The sequence below is a fragment of the Emydura macquarii genome, unplaced genomic scaffold, assembly GCF_026122565.2.
Source record: "Emydura macquarii macquarii isolate MOO-44397 ecotype Brisbane River unplaced genomic scaffold, CSIRO-AGI_Emac_v2 contig_1348, whole genome shotgun sequence".
NCBI lineage: Eukaryota > Metazoa > Chordata > Testudines > Chelidae > Emydura > Emydura macquarii.
The window spans coordinates 17,246,043-17,265,145 of record NW_027131485.1 but is presented as its reverse complement, the minus strand read 5'-3'; the positions used below and the strand labels follow the sequence as shown (position 1 = coordinate 17,265,145).

At 41.6% G+C, this 19,103-nt stretch overlaps 1 protein-coding gene across 3 annotated transcripts in view; it reads left to right on the top strand.

Moving 5' to 3' along the window:
- Positions 1-19,103, top strand: part of CARHSP1 (calcium regulated heat stable protein 1) — a 119,569-nt gene that overhangs the window by 78,904 nt on the left and 21,562 nt on the right. The window contains exon 1 of one of the 3 annotated variants that reach the window (XM_067551291.1): positions 5,436-5,454. The exons of the other annotated variants lie outside the window; for them this stretch is intronic. The gene's annotated coding sequence lies outside the window, so the exon portion shown is untranslated. Of the gene's footprint in view, positions 1-5,435; positions 5,455-19,103 lie in introns of those variants that run through there. 3 annotated transcript variants of the gene reach the window in all.

Below are 19,103 nucleotides of genomic sequence, written 5' to 3'. Positions count from 1 at the left end.
TGGGAACTGACGCCAGCCGTGTTAGAACACAGCAGTCAGAGACTGTACCCCCGTTTCCAACCTGCATTAATAATGTAACAGTCACTGGGGAATTAATATTAAGATACGTCACATTGACCGTTGTTTGAATATTGGATGCTTTATGCTGCCCTGGATTCTGCCCTTGTGGGGAGAAAACCTGCTGGCCGGGGGAGAAAGTGTCTGCATCTGACAGTGTTTCAGGGGCATTGTGTGCCATCAAGCTGTTTTGAGCTTATAGAAGCAGTCCCGCTACATTGCTCAGTGAACTCCCCCCAGACACACACATGTGCCTGACAGAATGACTGATTTAGGAGCTGAATTGCACAGAATCCTTTGTCTCAGCGGGCAGGTGCTGTGGGAGAGCAAGTTAACACGGCAGCTAGCAACATCAACTCCCATGTGCGTTTCCATTGGGAAAGATGCTGAATTCAGAGAGTAGCTGATTTCCAGCCCTCCCAAACTGGTTTGTGATGGCATCCATGGACCATGCTGGATTGGCTCTGCTCGTAGAACCCTGTGTGTGCTTAGGGTGCTCTGCATTGGTCAAAGGAGAGTAATAGGACCTTAAGTGTTCAACTTAAGATACTAAACATTATAATAGGAACTAGAATGGTCTATTATATTGGGCTTTGACATTGCCAATGCACAAAAGACATCCCACTGCAGACATGGCCAAGGGAAGTAGGACTTTGAATTGTCTACCAATGGCAGAAACAGCGGAGAACTGTAGTGTAGCCAGAAATCCGCCTTTCTTACCATAATCCTGTAGCTCTGCTCTGCAGGATTAGACAACACAATGGTAAACCGTCTGAGTCCCATTTTCGGGCCACCTCCATCAGTGGAGAATTGAGGCCCAGATGTGCGTGGTCATCAAAAAGTCCTGTTTGTAACAAAACTTAAACAAAAACTGCCATACAGTGAGCCCCCTGTGAATAGTTACCTGCACAAGTTTTCCTGTTAACAACAATAGGATAAGCAAGGCAAATGCTCCCCACTAGGAGAAGGAAGTTGGTAACCAGGTCCAGGGTTTGCTCTTTAATTTCTCTTGCTCTTTTAGGCTTTTGGCCTGAAGAAAATGGAGGCATTTTTCCTTTATAGAATGGCATGCGTAAGTTGTTGAAATGACACTACTTCCTTTAACCCAAAGCCCAATGTCTTATCATGCTTCCAGAAGTGTTTTTTTTTTTTTTTGTAGGCCTGTGCATTTTCTGCCACTGCTGCAGTTTCAGATAACATCCAGACAAGGCATGTGTTGTGTCCAGGAAACATTAGAGCTTGACCTTCCAGTTTACTTTAAAGGACCTGAAAACATTTTCTTTTTATGCTACAGTATACACCAGAACCCAAGCAATGGGCAGAGTGAATAAGTCAGGCTGCCAATCAAGGTAGTGAAGCAAAGTGATCTCTCTAGAAACTTATATAGTCCCTATCACCACAGTAGCTGGTCTCTTTCCTTCTTCGTAGCTGGCGACAGGTAGTTTTCTTGGGTCAATGTGTGCGTGCATAGTTGTTTGTTTCAAAAGACAGTTTAGAGTTGTCATGCGCTCTGGTACTTGATGGAAATGAAATAATCATTGTATCTGAAAGCCGTGTTAAAATTGTAATCAACACTCAGAAATGCAAACGTAGCTGTTAGGCATTTTCTTTCCACAGATGCTTGTTCATGAAGCAGTTGCTTAAAGGCTGAATCTTATTTGTTTACACTTTTCTGACCAAGACTGTGATGACAATGCTAGTCAGCACAGCTCAAAAAAGTATCCAGGTCTGTATGCCCTGCTAATAGCAGCCTGGCCAGCTAGTGAGTAAGGTGGAATGTGATATGCTTTATAGGTTTTGACTTGAGAATGGTAAGTTTCTTCTTAGTTCAGATGGTACTTAGAGCATATTGGTCAACAACGATTGTGAAATACAGCCTTTCCAAAGTGCACCCTCTAGATGTATAATGGCAGAAGAAGGACTTTGTTTTAAAAAGGAAGCATGAAACACTGGTTAAATAGAAGACTCAAGTTGGAAGCTGGGTTCTGTTCCTAGCTTTCCTATTGAGTTGTGTGAGGAAAGTGCATCTGAGAAGTGACCCTGAAAATGGGGTTCCATGGTTATTGATTCTCATGACTTCAAGATAGAGCTGGTTAAGGAAAAAGAGGGCAGCGCAAGATTCTGTGTGGCCTATAGAAAATGAAATTAAGTCATTTTAAAGGATTCTTACTGTTTCCTTGAAGAGATGATACCCAGCTGTAGCAGGTTCCATCTGGTTTTCCACACTGCACCTTAAAATTGGATATTGGCAAGTGGAAGTGGATCTAAAAGACGGGGGAAAATCGTTTTCACAGTAAAAACAAACACCTCCCTGTCCCAACACCTTTTGTCTTAATGCCAGTCCTGGAACTCACTATAGGTTTTAAAAGTCAAACTGAATGTTTGTCCATTTCCCACCCCCATTTTCAGTTGACCCCTAGGCACTAGCATAATAAACATACATAATATTTATGCCCTCATTGACTCCTGACCGTTCCATTGCTTGTACTAGATTTACACCAAATTGGTGTAACTTTTGGTCCTGAAATTGGAACTTAGAAAACAATTTTGCTGATGCATAAAGAGGTAATAGAATCCAGATTCACACCCATAGCTGTTTTGGCTCACAATAAAAATGAGTTTAGTCACTAATTGACTCTGAATCCATACGTGAAGCTGGTCTGCTGAGTAGAGATGTTTTTTTACTGTTGTTTTTCAAAGTAAAGCCACTGTAACTTTTCTGTGCCTCATGTGTACATTATGGGCACTCCAGTGGCACAGCTATGGTATCATAGTTATGCCACTGTAGTGCCATAGAGTAGACGTGTCCTACAGTGATGGAAGAAGTTTTGCCACCTTCTCGAGTGACAGTGGCTAGGTTGATGGAAGCATTCTTTTGTCAACATTAGCTGTGCCTATGCCATGGGTGAGGTCGGTATAGCTACAGGTTTAGGGTAAATAGGAATAATACATTACCTACAGGAATCATTTGAGGCTTATTTAATTAGTGTGTTAAAACATTTTGTGCCCTGCTAGAAGGTACTATAGATGTCCAAGGTATTATACTTGTGTTTTCCAGACTGCCAGCCAGATGAACATTTAGTAGGATTGGTGTAACTTGCACTTTACAAAGGGTTAAGATGCTTATTGAGATGACGCTTGTCCCCCAGGCTGTTGTAGAGCTTGTGATTTATGAATATGTTGCCTCATTCTACTACTGGTTCATGCACCCACAAATCTTGCTTATATCATGTGCAGATTTTTATTTTAGTCAGTATGGGAAAACAGTCAATTTATTTACTGAACCAACTGGCTGTAGTATTATTGTGCTTTCAAGACCAGGTTGAAGGGATCTAATTGGACAGAAGGTAATGTGGCTACATTCTCTGTAATACAGGCAATTGGTCATTTATACGTTTAAAGAGGAAACCGTTTTCTGGCACTTGAACATTAAGCAGTGCTTATATTAGTTAAATTAACTGAGAAGTTGTGCATGAGACTCAAGAACTAAACATTTTCTCTTGTAATAAAGTTGATTAAGCACTTACTTTTAAATGATGCATAAGGGCTTTTATATATTAAATTTGTCACTATTAGAAGTGTGACAGATGTTCTTGTTCAGAGCTGGAAAATCCAACCTGAATTCATGTGAGCAGTCTTGAGGACAGGCAGCTCTTTGTTGCAGAATGAAATGGACAAGACTTGGTTCAGTTTCACTTTGCTGTTGCTTTGCAAAGCTCTGGGCATCAACAGGGGTAGGGACTGGAGCTGGTCACTAGGGATGAAGATTCAGAAGTAACAAACACTTTCTCTCCATAGGGCAGGCTTGCTAGGGAGAGATTTATATCCTCAGTTAGGGCAGTTGAGGGCAGTTAGGGCAGTTGAGGGGCTGAAGGGGGACTCTGTCTAGGAGATGCTGTAGAATGGCTGACTGGTCCCGCATGAGTTGCAGCAGCTCCAGCATGGTGCTGCGATCATTGTCCTGCATTTGTCCCATGTTATGGGACAAGATCAGCCACCTCTCTCTTTGCTCTGTCTGTGAGGCTGCTGAGGCGTTCAAGAGGTCCGCAAATATGTCATCTCTGCTTCCCCCCCCTTTTTCTAATCTGAGACAGTTTGTCAGCAGCACTTCTTAATGGTGGGTCCACTGCTGAGGTGTCTGTAGAATGAAAGATAAATAACAATGGAGCCACAGTTAGCATGTTAATACAGTGATACGAATGTTTCCACTTCACTGATGGAAAGCATGATATAATGTATCCACATGTAGCACTGAATAAACTTATAAGAAAGCATCAATTTCCATGAGTGGCCATTGAAACAATGTAGCAAAAATTTTCCTCACTTCTGGCATTTAAAATGCATTCACCATGCGGGGGGGGGGGGGGGGGGGGGGGGTGTTAAATCTTTCAAAGCCTTAAAGGGACAAACTGCAGAGGGCTTGCTGGGCATTTAAAACCCATTTACCACACAGGGAGAGGGGGTGGTGAAATATTTCAAACCCTTAAAGAGACTAACTGCAAAGGGCTTGTTGTGGGGGGAGCGGGGTGATCGCAGCTTGGATTTTAAACCCATTCACCGTGTGGTGAGTGGGGGGGATGCTGGCTGCCTTGCAGTGCAGTGCAGTGAGGGACAAGGCAGCCCTCCCTGAAAACTTTTTTCAAGCGAGGGAGGGATAACAGATTACATACATTAAATTTTCAATGTGATATCAACAGATGATAAACATAATGTTTTTTAACACACAAAACAAACATTGAGCCCTGAAACCCATGGCAGTCAACGAAACACAGGAGATCCCCCCCGCGCCCCCCCCCCGCCTCCCCCCAAACAATGTGCAAGGACAGAAATGCTAATAAGAAAGAAGACTCACCAGACTCACCAGACGGGATCATTTGTGCTGTCCTTTGTGCTGGTGAACTGCTTGGGGGTCAAGAATAACTCCTAAGACCTCAGCTCGACTCCATGCTGGAGCACATTTGGGCTTTGCAGTAGCCATTATGAGAACAGTGGGAAAGCTCTCTCCATGCTGGCAGAAAACACAGGAAATGAAGATTCAAATTTTCCCGGGGCTGCTTGAGTGGAGGGGACTTTGAAACGGGGCATTATGGGATAGATTCCGGAGGCCAATTAATTCGAATTAAGACCAATTGCTTCTACGCTAACACTAATTTGAATTAACACATTTGAATTAGGCACTATGCCACTTGCAGAGGTGGTCTTATTAATTCGGTTTTAAAGGCTCCTTAATTCGAATTAACAAAGTGCGAGTGTAAACGTGGGAGTGATTAATTCAAATTAAGGGACTTTAATTCGACATAAGCCGCCAGTGTAGACCAGGCCTAATATACAAAAGGGAGAGATGCACAGAAGTCTCACTGGGAGAGAAGACTGAGATGGGGAGAAAAGGAGAGAAAGGTAGCCATTAAATGGGCTGATATCCCATTAGCTCATGTGTAACCATTTCCCTATTAAAATTTGGGTATGGAAGTATGTATGGAAAATCTGCTCCTTTTGTCTGCTGCTAATGAAATTTAAATAAGGCTGAGAAGTTTGTCTGTTAGTGCAGGTTAAGTGGGTATGTCATGGGGTGGGGTTTTTTTTGTTTGTTTGGGGGAGGCAGTGGAGAGAGAGACTACATTTTATGCATGTGGAATATGGTTCTAATACTTCATTGTGGTAGAAAATCTATCATGATCTTGTAAAGATTGTTTAGGGACTAATCAACTTTCTGGCAGTGGGGAGAGTTTGCAAGACCAAAGGCATTTCTTCCACCTTCTTCTTTGCTCCCAAGAAATTGAGAATTCTGCTCCCTCCCTCTTCTCTACAGAAATTGAGAATTTGTCATTTATTAAGATTATAGATAATTGGATCTTTGTGACTCACTAATTGATACTAAAGCAGATTGCTAATGATGTCTGTCATAAACCTTAGATGGATTGGTTTTAGAGCATCTGAATATTGAATTAGGCTCATTAGACTCAAATGTTTAAATTGATTTATAGAATGACTAATATGATGAGAAGCTGAGACGACTGATGCACTAAAGCAGGGAGTAGTATATAACAGAAAGGGAAAAGATTTCTGTAACCTCTGATTACTTCACAGCACCAGTGAGGGGGTCACATTTTTGTATGATATGTAAACAGCTGCTGACATTGCACTGTAGCACTTATTTCTTGCTGGAACATATGCAAGAAAGATATCTCCATAGAGTTAATCTTTCCAAATTTGTCTTTGATTAATCCAACAGTTACTTGTGCTGCATAAATACTTACAAACATACACCACCACTTTTTAATATGATCTAATTTTTTTATTGAAGACGTTAGCTGGGGAGGAATGTTAGGTATGCCTACACTTAAGGGCAGTATACTGGCATAGCTGTGCTGGCACAGCCTGATAGTGTAGGTGTAGTCTACACCTTCCCAAATGATGTTGACCATGTCAATGGAAGCACTCCTTTGTCTACATAGCTGCGTCTACACTGGGGGTTATGGCACATCAGTCAGGGATGTGGTTTTTTCAAATATAATTGGAAAGAAACTGAATTTCAAGTGGTTTGGGAACCTTCATACTTGGTAACTTAATAAAACTGTATTTTGCAGCACTGATGGAGTGTGAGAGAAGTCATTCATGTAGCTCTGTTCTGACCTGTATTGCCCACCCTCATTTCTGAAAGGCCTGAGTGTAAGACTTCTGCCATTATCAGTGTTAGCAGTAGGAATTGAGCAGGCTGGAGAAGGAGGAAAATATGAGCTGATACTGGGCCCCAGTCCTGCAACTGAAACCATGTGGACAGCCCCCTGTTCTCTTTGTGGAGCTCTGTTTGGCTTTCTTGAGGTTTTATATAGGCCCCATGTTTTGATTTGGAACTTTAGTTTGCACCATATGCTTGTGTATGGCAAAAGTGGTAGCTTCAAAATGGAGCTATATCCATCTCCTTCAGAGATTAGTCTGTCATGCTCTAGATTTTAACCGTTGTTGCGGTTGTGAATCCTGAATTTCTCCTGATTTAGTCTTGCTCAAAACTTGATGATAGAACTGGCTGTTAGCATAAAGCAACTTGCCTACCTGATAGTATGTAATGAAGCAACTAACTAAGACTTCCATATAGAAGTAACTCTTTAAAGGTGACTTGCAAAGGATTAAAAAAATATTGGACTTGAATTTCTTTTACATTAGGACATATAGAAGCTCTGAGAACATTTCCCTCTTTCCCTCCTTGCTCCTTTACCTTTAGAAATATCAGACTCATCCTTAGAGGACTGCCTGGGTGTTTGATAATGTATGTGTTGTGTGTTCCCACACTGCAGCTGAACTTGGTTGGACCTTTGATAAAATCTTCCTTTGGACAAAGTGTATTTTAGTCATTGAAGGTGTATAGGTGTTAACAAAATAGATATTTAAACAGCCTGGTTAAAATTATATATATATATATATATTCTTCCTCCCTCAGTAGTTCAGCTTTTACTCTTAACTCAAGTGATGGTGTCATTTCACTAGTTGTCTAGTCTTCCAGGCCAGATGCAAAAGAAACAAGCAGAAGTATCCCTCCACCATCTTTTTAGTGTGTATGGGTAAAAACTTTCCCATCTCTTCTTCCACATCATACAGAAGCAAGTAGTAGCACAAACACGTGTGTCCCGCTCCTCCCCCCCAGGTAGGTCACCTGTAAGTATCTTTCACCTGGCCTGACTTAACTATAGGGGCTAGTATATGGGCCCCATCTTTTGGATATTTTGGTTTATTGATTGAGCTGTAGTTGAAAGAAAGTTTCTGGACCACTGTTTTGGATCCTAAGGATAGCAGGAGGTGCCGACCCTGTGATTGTGTTCAGAAATGTTGTAATTTATAACAAATTAAAGCTTGTACAACTCTTAATCTTTGAAAGCACAATAAGCCAAGTTTAATTCATGTTTGTAAATGGAATTTTCAAATTTTTGAATGGACTACTTGTTGAAATACATTCTAGCTAGGTGCTGCAACAGTTATATAAACAATTCAGTAAATTAAAAAAGCTCCAAAACACTTTGTGATCTATGTACTGCAAAGGGCCACTTCTTTCAACCTCAATGTTGATTAGCAGTTTCTAAAGGCTATCGACCAAATATGGTGCCATGAAAATATTTCTTAATTACTTAAGTTGCCCTTCCTGACTCTGTTGGTTCCAAGTCTGTAAAGCAAATTTGAAATACGATACCTCCGATTAGGTTTACATACTTATTAGGTTCAGAGGGGTAGCCTGTTAGTCTGTATACAGCAAAAACGAGAGTTCTGTGGCACTTTAAAGACTAACAAATTTAATATTTGCAGACATAAGCTTTTGAGAGACTTCAGTTTGTTAGTCTTTAAAGTGCCACAGAACTCTCATTGTTTATACTTATTAGGCAAAGTCTTGAGACTGTTTGCAAATATTCCCCAAATATACCATTCCGCTCCTTTTTATTTTTAATAAAGCCACCTCTGTTATGGAGCTGACTTATTTATTGGTGCCATAATGCTGTCACAACAGGTTTGATGTGAGTATTTCTGGATGGAACTATCCTTATGAGTTCATGACAGTATCTTGGTAAGCAAGAAAGGAATCTCTGGAATTTTCACAGAATGTGTATACAGTACTGTTCTCACCCATATGAGAATTTAACTTAACACATTGTTTTATTTTTAGTATTTAAATACCACATTCATCCTAACTTTTCAAGCTTTTGGTAAGCACCTCAATCAAGTAAGTAGCTGGCAAGATATTTAAGTAGGTAATTGATAGTTGCAGCCTCTATAGAGAAGCTTAATCCTGTTTAAATATCTATTTTTAGTTATTTTATTTTTTATGGTGGGGAGGAGGAGCACCAAAGGTAAAGTTTTTAAAAGCACCTCAGTCCCATCTTCAAAAACGAGATGTTGGAATCAATACAAGATACATTAAAAACGGGTTCTCTAATTCTGCAATAAGAGTCCACATGTGGAGTCCTACAGTATACCAACATAACTATAGAGCTATAGTTATATTCCCCATGTACACAAGCCCTAAAATCACTTACACACTTTTGGAAAATGTCTCCTTTAGAGGCTGGGATAGGCTTTCAATCAAAATGGAATAAATCCTGGAACTGTATATGTCTATTATCTGAAGTCAGTGATGCCCTGCCCACATTCATAGAGTTGCAGAAATGGGGCCTTAAATTTGTAATAGAACTGGAAAGATAAGCAAAGAGCAACCAAGACTCATGCTACACTGCCTGCAGAATAGACCCACTGAAGCTGCAAGGGATAGCAAATTCAATGTGTTCAGCTTAATCACTTTCCATCCATATATTGCAGATCAGGTGGGAGGTAGGTAAACTAACTTTGACTGAAGTATATTCAATAAGGATGGCATAAAAAGTATTACATGTTGTGTCTGTGCTTCAAGAACAAGGGATACCTCCCTACCACCATCCTCTGCCCCTGGGCGAATAATGAATTGATGTGGGATGCAGAGATCTGTAATGGCATGAGTATTTTTTGCCAAGGACCATAAAATATTGATTAGGTAACATCTGTGTTCTGACCCACATGCTTCTAGGTAACTTATAAACAGACTAAATCTTTGGAAGCACTTGATATTACCCAGGAGTGTTATCTAGTAATGGCAGGAATGTGTCCTAGGAGTTTAAATATCATGAGTCAGACCCAAAATGTCATGGGATGAGTTTACAATTTTTTTTATAAATCTCATGATTTTTAATGTGTGTGGCTTTTTCTGGCCTATTTTTCTTTTAATTTCTAGGTGAAAGCCCCCCTTCCCTCCCAACGTGTGTTCATTACATGTGCAGTTTGTTACACATACAGAAATGCACCTTCCTGCCTACCCAGCATCCTGGCCCCTTTTCCTTCCCTTGCTCCTCATTCACGGTTATTGAATAATGAATGGATGAATAATTCACTATTATTGAATAATGTTCTGTACCTCCTTGTAGGCTGGCAACACAGCCCAGCAGGGGCATCGCGACCCTTCCTTAGGCCCAGGTTCCAAGGAAGGCCACAGCGCCTAGCTACACTGCTGTAAACCACTGAAATAACATGCATCTTGCCTGATACACACCCTCTCTCCTCCATTCCCCTCCTTAAATCTAATATTACTTAAATGGTGTCTATGAGTTTACATTATCAGTAGAATATATTGACCTGAAAAAATGCCCCCTAATTTATGAATACACCTTGTAGATTGTGCGTGTACCTGATTCTACCTTCTTGCAGACAGCTGCTCCTTGCTATATAGTGGCAGCTTTGTTCTGCTACCTTCAGAATCTCCATGAAAGGTTTTAGCTAAAATAACGTTAGAAAATCTTTGCTTTAGAATGTAGCTAAGAGTTTGCCTTGCACCTAATGTATGTGCCTACTTTATAATTAGGTTTTGAATGTACACAGGACATAGTTTGACAGTGCCAAAGTCTTTGTTAACATATTGCATAATTATAACAAATGAGCTAAATGCAAATAGTCTCTTTTCCCAAGGCATATTTAATGAGATATTAGAGCATGACATTTGTGTCCTAGTGCTCCATGTGTTGTAAAATCATCTAGCACATCAAAAGCATAGTGCAACTGCTCTGAACTTTCGTGTTAATTGACATGTCTGCAGGAGTCTTGGAATGTTTAGTCATATGCAAACCAGTGTATTACTAAAGGGGAAACTTTTGGACAAGCTGTTTCACAATTTTTGTTTTGTAAAGGCACTTGTCTTTGCTGTGGCTTGGGAATAGGAGCTCAGTACTCTTAAAGGATGAGAACGTTGAATGTGCCAAAGCTTTGAGTGTCCAGCTGGCATGGCTGGAAAAACTTGCTTGTCTGGTTGCCTTTAGTAACAATATTGCATGTGTTGAGTGGGATAGGAGTCTTCTGAGGGATTGACGCCACAGTTGGGGCAGAGCAGCTTCTTCAGGAGAGGGGAGTGAGGGAGCAGAGAGGCTTCTAAAAACTCTCTCTCTTTGCTGGATGGGAGTAGGGAGCAGAGGACCTGAGGGGAAGGCATTTGTGTAGAATCAACTTCACCAATACTAGTCATTTTCTCCCTTGTGGAAAACACCTGTGTAAACATCAACAGAGGAGTAGGAAAGCCTTTGAAAGAAGATTTTTAAAATAAAGTAAATTCAGGACATGGCATCTATCGGAAACTGGGGTTTTAAAACAAATGTGGTGTTGGCAGCGGCCCTTTAAATCTAATCTCACAGCACAGGATACCAACAGACTAGCGAAGCAGGCCTGTTTGTGCATGTGCACATGCATTCAGTACTGTATCCTCTCAGAGACTTTGAGCACAGTGCTGCTTTCTGTGCAGCTAGTGTTGAGCCCCAGCTAAAAACATTACAGAGAACCCAAGTCTCTTCTTCATTCTCTGATGTTATTGCACAATGAGACATTGAAATACACCCAGTGGAATTTTCAAATGATAATCCCTTTGGAGCTGTATGGAGTGGAGAGACTGTTCATAAGGGGCATGTCTATATTGGAAACTTCCATTGGCATAGCTACGTCTCTCAGGGGTGTGAAAAATCCACACCACTGAGAGATGTAGCTATGCCAACCTGACACCCAGTACAGATAGCTCTATGCCAAGAATTCTTCCATTGACCTAGCTATTGCCTCTTAGGGAGGTGGATTACATACACCGATGGCAAAATCCCTCCTGTCAGCCAGCGAAGGTGGTGTCTATACTGAAGTGCTACAGCAGCACACCTGAGCTGAGAGATTTCCTGAAATGTCTCACCCTGCCTTGTCTGTTTAGTTTCATGATCTCTGTCTTGGTCAAAAGTGGGGTTAGATTTCCTCTATAGTCTATTATGGTGCTAGTAGGAATTAATCACTTTGGAAAAATAATTTCTGGGTTTTTTGGGTGGGATAGGTTGAGGGCTTCTTTTAGAGCGTGGTATGGACAAAGAGGACAATGACAATAAAAAGTGACTTTTTATATAGTCTAGAAATAATGGTATCTCTTGCATAGTTAATATTCTCTCTCCCCCCCCCCTCATTTTTTTAAAAGTTCTCAGTAGGTTTTTGCAGTTCTTAATAGGAAATCTCAAAATAAGGATCACAGTACCCCAGAGTGAGGACTAGCTTCCATCTACTCTTACTGATGTGCTGCGTATTTGACAGATCCTATATTTATATATCACATTTTGGTGCTCCCATGTCATTCAAACGTTCCATTAGTTGTTTGAAAAAAAAGAAACAGCAGAAAAACACTTATCCCTTTGTAATGTTAGAATATTCCATGATTTCATGATTAATCCTATATGTATAATACATATATAAATAAATATATAAAACATGCTTTGATGGAAGATAACATTTGTTAATCATTACAAAGTATGTTGGATTTAAACCTGCTTGTATCTTAGTTGACTTCTGGGTGGGGTTTTCAAATGCACCAAAGTGTAAATCTTGTACATTACATTGCTATAAATGGCACCATCTAAATATTTTGCTGATTTCTCTCTCTCTCTTCTGTCTTCCCCATGACTGAAACAAAGTTTCATCTACCCCCACCTGTGGCACTTTTGCCAGGGCTCAGTTAAAGAAAATGTTCAGATACCTTCAGAAAACCCTGCATTTACACTTCATGCCATCTGTTTGGGATTAGCTAGCAGTGAACTAATGCATAGGGTTACAGCTGTTTCACGTGGAACTAGATTGTGCTCTGTTGCAGTAGGACCTTTTTTTCTTGAAATGAAAATAGTACTCAGATAATGTTTTCCATTCCACCAGTGTATGTAATTCCAGGCTGAAATGCTTCTTGCTGATGACACCCCTATTTCAGAAGTAACTACAGATGCATGCATGCTGCCTTAAAACTATCTATTATTTTGAAAAAAAGGGTTTGCTTGAACTTGTGCAACAAACCAGCTCTCTTCTTGTGAACCATCAGTCTCTGCAGAATTTCATTTTGTTGGCATAGAGGTATGATTCACATTCTAGGATCAGGTTTAAATCCCAGAAAAGCAGTTGAAGAGATTGTAAAAATTAGTTGCACCTATACATTTGTAAGCAAGGGTGATCGTGTGGCTGAAAAACCAGGATGGAACTCAGGAGATGGGTTACATTTCAGTGTCCGCCATAGATTCCTGTGTGACCATGATCCATGAATAAATCACCTGACTTCTTTGGACTTCCATTTCCCCATCTGTAAAATGGGAATCATACTTCCTCTCCTACAAGTGTGTTGTCAATATAAAATTCATTACAATTGATGCTCAGGTACTAACTACCATGTTGGGGACTGTATTAGAACTTAAAGAAAGACATTTTAATAAAGCCAAATATTATGGAAAAAAATTTTTCAGTGAGACCCTCTGCAATGCTGTCTGTTGAGTCTGCGAATAGAGAATCAATAGTTGTGAGTTGTCCTAGGTTTCAGAGTTAATGTTGTTAGCATAGTAAGACAACCAATCAATGAACACTGAAATATCAACATTAACTCCCTTTCACTGCTAATAATCTTAGCAGAAACAGCCACCTGTTTGGGATTGTGGGAGGAGCTTGGGTAGAGTGTCCTCCCATCTGATTGAAAAGGCCAGGATAAGATTTTTTTAGTCAAGACTATTCTAGAGTAATTTTTTGGATGGAATTTTAAGAGGAGCCTATGGTAGTTAGGGTCCAGTGAACGTTCAGCACTTGAGTCCCTTACACACTATTTGAAATCCCAGCTATGTTAACATTTATCATAGTTTTGACTATGAAACCTGACCCTTCCAGTGCTTTATGATATGTTTTATATATATTGTCATAAACTTTAACATGACAGCTTTCTAGGTTCCTTTCAATAGCACTGTTGATATTTAAAAAATACTTAATCTCACGGAGATAACAAACTACAGAAATGCAACAAATCATCCTTGACAAACACTCCTACATTTCTTCCCTCGTCATCTTCTTTGATGATAAAGTTGCTATTGTCAGTGGCTTATGGGTTAGAGTTGGTATTGTTTTTCAGGCTAATCTGGCACATTGTATTTTTGTCACAAGGATACATTTTGATTGTGTAAAACCACATTTTTAAAAAAGTTAGGAATTTATATTTTCATTAATTGGATTGTAAGTATTTTGGAAATCCTTTGTTTTTTGCTCTGTGGAAGATGTTCCCAGGGAGTATCTCTGAAGAATGTATGGTGTTGAATTCAATAACGTCTTGCTCTGTTAATATTTTATAATGTGTCTAGTAAGTTTGTGGTTCCAGATTGTTAGCCCAGTAAGAAGCTGGAATTTAAGCCTCTTAAAGTAGCATTTCCCTTGAGGTTTCAGTGGTTGAGTTGGACTGAGTCCCTCTGTCTGCTGATGAGTATAGATTGTGTGAATGGACACTGGGTAACATTTTAATAAGCAACTTAGGCTCCTAAATCCAATTGACATTGAATAGGATTTAGATGCTTTTGAAATATTGACCTGATAACTACATTGTACTTGCATGGGAACAAATGCCTCATTTTCTTTAGCAATAATATTCTAAAAGCACATGTTTAACACATGCAAACATTTTAAAATACCAATACATACAAGGAGTGTGATTCTTCAGGAAGTTATTGATCAATGTTATCTTTAATACTAATCAGAAGCAATGCTCAAGCACGTAACACCCCAACTGAAATCTAGGAAAAATCATACAACTTTGTGAAACCTTCCTGAAATGTATAGTCCGGACGGGTTCTGTGGCATATAAGACAGAGAGCAAACTGGAAAATTGCTTTAATTTCTTTACATCAGCAGCATTGATTCACAACCAGCTGACTGCCCTTGTAATTCTTCTATTACTGCTATCTTCATCATCCCTGTCCTGTTCCTTTGGTTTATTTGTTGCATCTCCTTATTGCATCATGCTTGAAATTAGGTGGCTAGTCCTTGAAGGCAAGGGTTTGTTTGTATATAACATCTAGGCTCTGATCCTGTTTTATGACTTCTGGGCCCTACTGTAATACTAATAATAAGTGAGAGCCAGGGACATGCATCTGCTTTGGCCATGGAGGGGAAAGAAAAAGGGTTTAAGTGTACATTACGAATGAACTGAAAGCCCTTGTTTGGACATTGATCAGATTTTATTTTATGTCAACAATGCAAAGGGCACAGGATAGGATAAACCGAAACAATAATGTGAGTCAGCACACTTCTAAATCTATATAGCGCTTCTTTGTGTGTAAATATCTCTGCAGGTCATCTATATGTCAAAGAGAAATAGATAAATGTGCTTCCGACTGCTACCTCCCTCTCCCTGCTTTCCAAGGCACAGGGAAAACACAGTACTTGGTGCTTTGCTTGTTATAGAACTAAGCAAAATGCCAAGGTTTTCCTCTCTTGTCACCTGACAAGTGGATTCAAATGTACATAACCTGATAAAAGCCTTGTTTCTTTGTAAATGTTTGTACTGCTGTTGGTACAACAGCCCATAATGCCTCTGATTTGTTCAGTTCTCAGATTGGAATTTTAATTCACCTCTGTTTTACTTTTGCTTTAGGGTTCATTGGAGACATACTAGCTCTCTACTGCCATTGTGGATGCTCAGCCCTTGAGAGCAAAGAGAATAAATCTAAATCTTTCCATCGTAACACTGGGGTCTCTTCTTGACTTTCTCAGCATAAACTTGCGCAGCAAATCACTGGGAAAAATATTTGGGAACTCCTATGGCTTTGGCACTGTTGTCCCAATCCCTGCCAAATGTGGAGCCCACTTACATCAGGGCTGACATTGGCCAATGACTCCAAAGCCATGGCTACACTACCTCTTATGTCGGCAAAATTTATGTCACTCGGGTGTGAAAAAACCACCCCCCGGAGTAACATAAATTTCGCCAGCCTAAATGGTAGTGTGCACAGTGCCATGTCGGCCGGAGAAACTCTCCCGCCAGCGTAGCTACTGTGCTCGTTGAGGTGGTTTTTTTTATGTCGACAGGAGGGCTCTCTCCCGTCGGCTTAGAGCGGCTACTCAAGTTATCTTATAGCGGCACAGCTGCATCAGTAGGTGCTGCTCTAAGCTTGCTAGTGTAGACATGGCTTAAAAAACCATGTGTGTCCAAATAATTTGAAAAAAGCATTTATTTCAACAGGGCGTTGGGACCCTTGAATGTGGTGTGAAAAGTTTAAGCCATTGCTAAAGGGAATATGATGATCTTCTCTCATCTTCCTTACTCTCTTGACACCTCAACTAATTAAACAAAAAAAGTTTTTTTTTCCTGATGGCTTCATTCTAAAGAAGCTGCTTTAATTTTATACTTGATAGTTTCAATAAGGAACTAGCAGGAATGGAACTGTCATATTGACAGCAAAAATGTGACTCTTTCAACTGTTACTTAAGGATCCAATCCATAATTCATGGGAAGGCGTGTGTGGGAGTCTGAACGGGGTGTGAGATGGGTTTCTTTTGTCTAGTTTGAAAAAATCCAATTTGAATGGGCTTTTGGTCTTGTTAATACCTTTTTTGAAAGTGTTACACTTTACAACCTGTAGTGTGAAAGCATTTATATACCAGTGTAGCTTATTTCGCTTTATTCCCAGTTACATCAGGATAAGTACTTTAATTCTGGTATAACTGTGCCCATACTGGGGGAGTTGTACTGCTATATTGGTATAATTAAGATGGACACCTTTTGTGTGTAAACAAGCCCTTGATCACATTTCTTGAAGTGGATGGGTGGGGGAGTCGGGGGATGAGTATGAGAAAGAGAGAGAGTCTGTGCTTCAAACTGCTGCTGTTTATTCTTGTATTATTCACTGGAATAGACATGAAAGTAATAGAAAAGAGAAGCTTAAATTTTGGGTGATCTTGTCAGTGGGTTTGTGCACCAGCAGCTATAGCAGTTTTTCAATGTCTTAAATTTTAAAAAATTAATGCTATTACATTTAAAAATAATAAACCAGGATCTCTGAATTGCCATATGAAACCAATTAAAAAGCTGTTTCACGCCGGAGAAATACACCGAGTATTACCATATACTGTAGTCCCACTAAGAAGATGTCTGTTTGTAATTGGCCAAAAGTGGTCAAATGCAATTTGGGAAGCTCTTCTTTTCCCGATTAGTCATTTAAATGAGAGGTTTTTATTTTTTCTGGCTTTTGTATTCCTCATCACCACTCCCATGCCTTTAAACAAGGCTTTTTGTGTCTCTGGCATGGTTTCAGTCCTGTAATGCTTGTTAACTATACTGGGAAAATAAACTCCTGAAAGTTTTGGATTGTTTGTGTCCTCAGAAACACATAACTTGAGATTGGGGTAAGGAAAGGAAAAGACCTTTTTTCTTTTTCTGCTATTCAAAGTGGGTGAGGGCAAGATTGGCTGAAGTTCATGGGATTGGGTGTCTTAATTTAAATATGGAGTATTTGCCTCTCAGTTACTGGTCTGAAAAGCTGGATGGTCTTAGTCTAGTCATAGTGGGTGGATATGTTCTTATCAATTTGGCACTCTGTAGCACGGGGTCCGGTCCGGCCCTGCGGTTGTGGCCCTTCTTCGGGCCCCGGCTCGGAGGAACACCACTGCACCTTCCTGCACAGGGGAATGTTAGCTTTGGCTATGAGTCTATCGCCCCGGCCCTCAGGCAGGGCGGGCGGGCGAGCAGTGGGTCCACTCTCTGGAGCGGAAGGGAGCAGGAGGCTCTCTTCGGGGTGGCTAGGGAAGGGGGGAGAGAAGAGGGACTCAGGCCCACCCATCTCCACTGCGTCCCAGCCCAGGGCCCTAGCAGTGGCAAAAGCGGCCGCCACTGTGTCGGCAGGGCTCCTGCCGCAACACACCAATTAGGCCTCAGATTCAGCCACAAGCTATGGCTGCCCCTGGGCCACTTCCTCCTCGCTGGCCCCTGTACCTGTCTCCTCAGTATCATGGGGGTATTCTGTCTGGGGTTGGCCCATCAGTCCCTCCTCATCCACAGGCGGCAATGCAGGGAGTTCCTCTTCAAGGGGCAGCTCCTCTAGGTCATTTGGCACAGGGAGGGGCTTGGCTTCCGGCAGCTCCTCCAGGTCCTGTCCCAACTTCGGGGGCTCAGCAGCCAGCAGCTCCTCTAGGTCCTGTCTGACCTCGGGGGGTATCTTCCACCCGGGTTGCTCCAGGGCCTCTGCCCAGTCCCGGGGCTCCGGTGACTCGGACCAGTCCCGGGGTCTGGGTACCTCAGCCCAGTCTCTCTGGCCGGGTTGCCTGGTCCAGCTCCAAGAAGGCCCTATCCAGTCTTCAGGCCTGGGTGGGGCTGGGGTTGGTCGGTGGCTCTGCTCCGGCCTAGGCCCCTGCTGCCGGAGCAGCACGTCTGTCTCCAGCGGCAGTCTTTCTCTCTCTGAGCTGTGGGGCCTGCTTCTTATAGCCCCAGCCCTGGCTGAGGCTCCGCCCCTCTGGTGCTGGATTGGTCGGGCGGCAGGACCTATCACTAGCCGGCCTCCCGGTTGCTGGGCAGACTGGGCGACCGGCCCTTTTTCTGTCCAACCCCACAGTTGTGGCCCTTCTTCGGGCTTCCTACCCACACTGTGGCAGAGTTTTGGCAAGAAGACCACGAATTTGAATGGTGGGGAGACTCAAGCCGGTTCTGCATTACAGACGTTTCCCAGCATAGCTCTGTCGCTCAGGGCTGTGATTAGTTTGTGGCCTCTGACCAACACAGCTTTGTAGTGTAGATGCAGTTGTACCACAAAAATGCAGTTTTGTTGGAATAGCTTATTTCACTGGGGTTGGGGGTGCGTGGAGTAAGCTTTATTGGCAAAAGTGCAGTTTTGCTGGTGTGTCTAAACTAGGAGCACTTTTTACCAGTATAATATACTGGTATAACTCTACCAGCAAAGTGTTGCTAGTATAGACCTGGCTTCACTTAGGGCATGTCTACACTGGGCAGCTCTGTCGGCACTGCAGCCATCGATGTAGCAGCATCGATTGAATGGATCTGGTGAAGACATGCTCAATTGATTGCTGAGAACTTCTCCTGTGGATTTGGGTACTCCACCAGAATGAGAAGCGCAAGCTATGTCAACGGGAGAGTGTCTCCTGTCAACATAGCATAGTGAAGACAGTGCGGCTACTTGATGCATGGTATGTCAATGTTAGTTATGTCACTTACGTAATGTAACTTG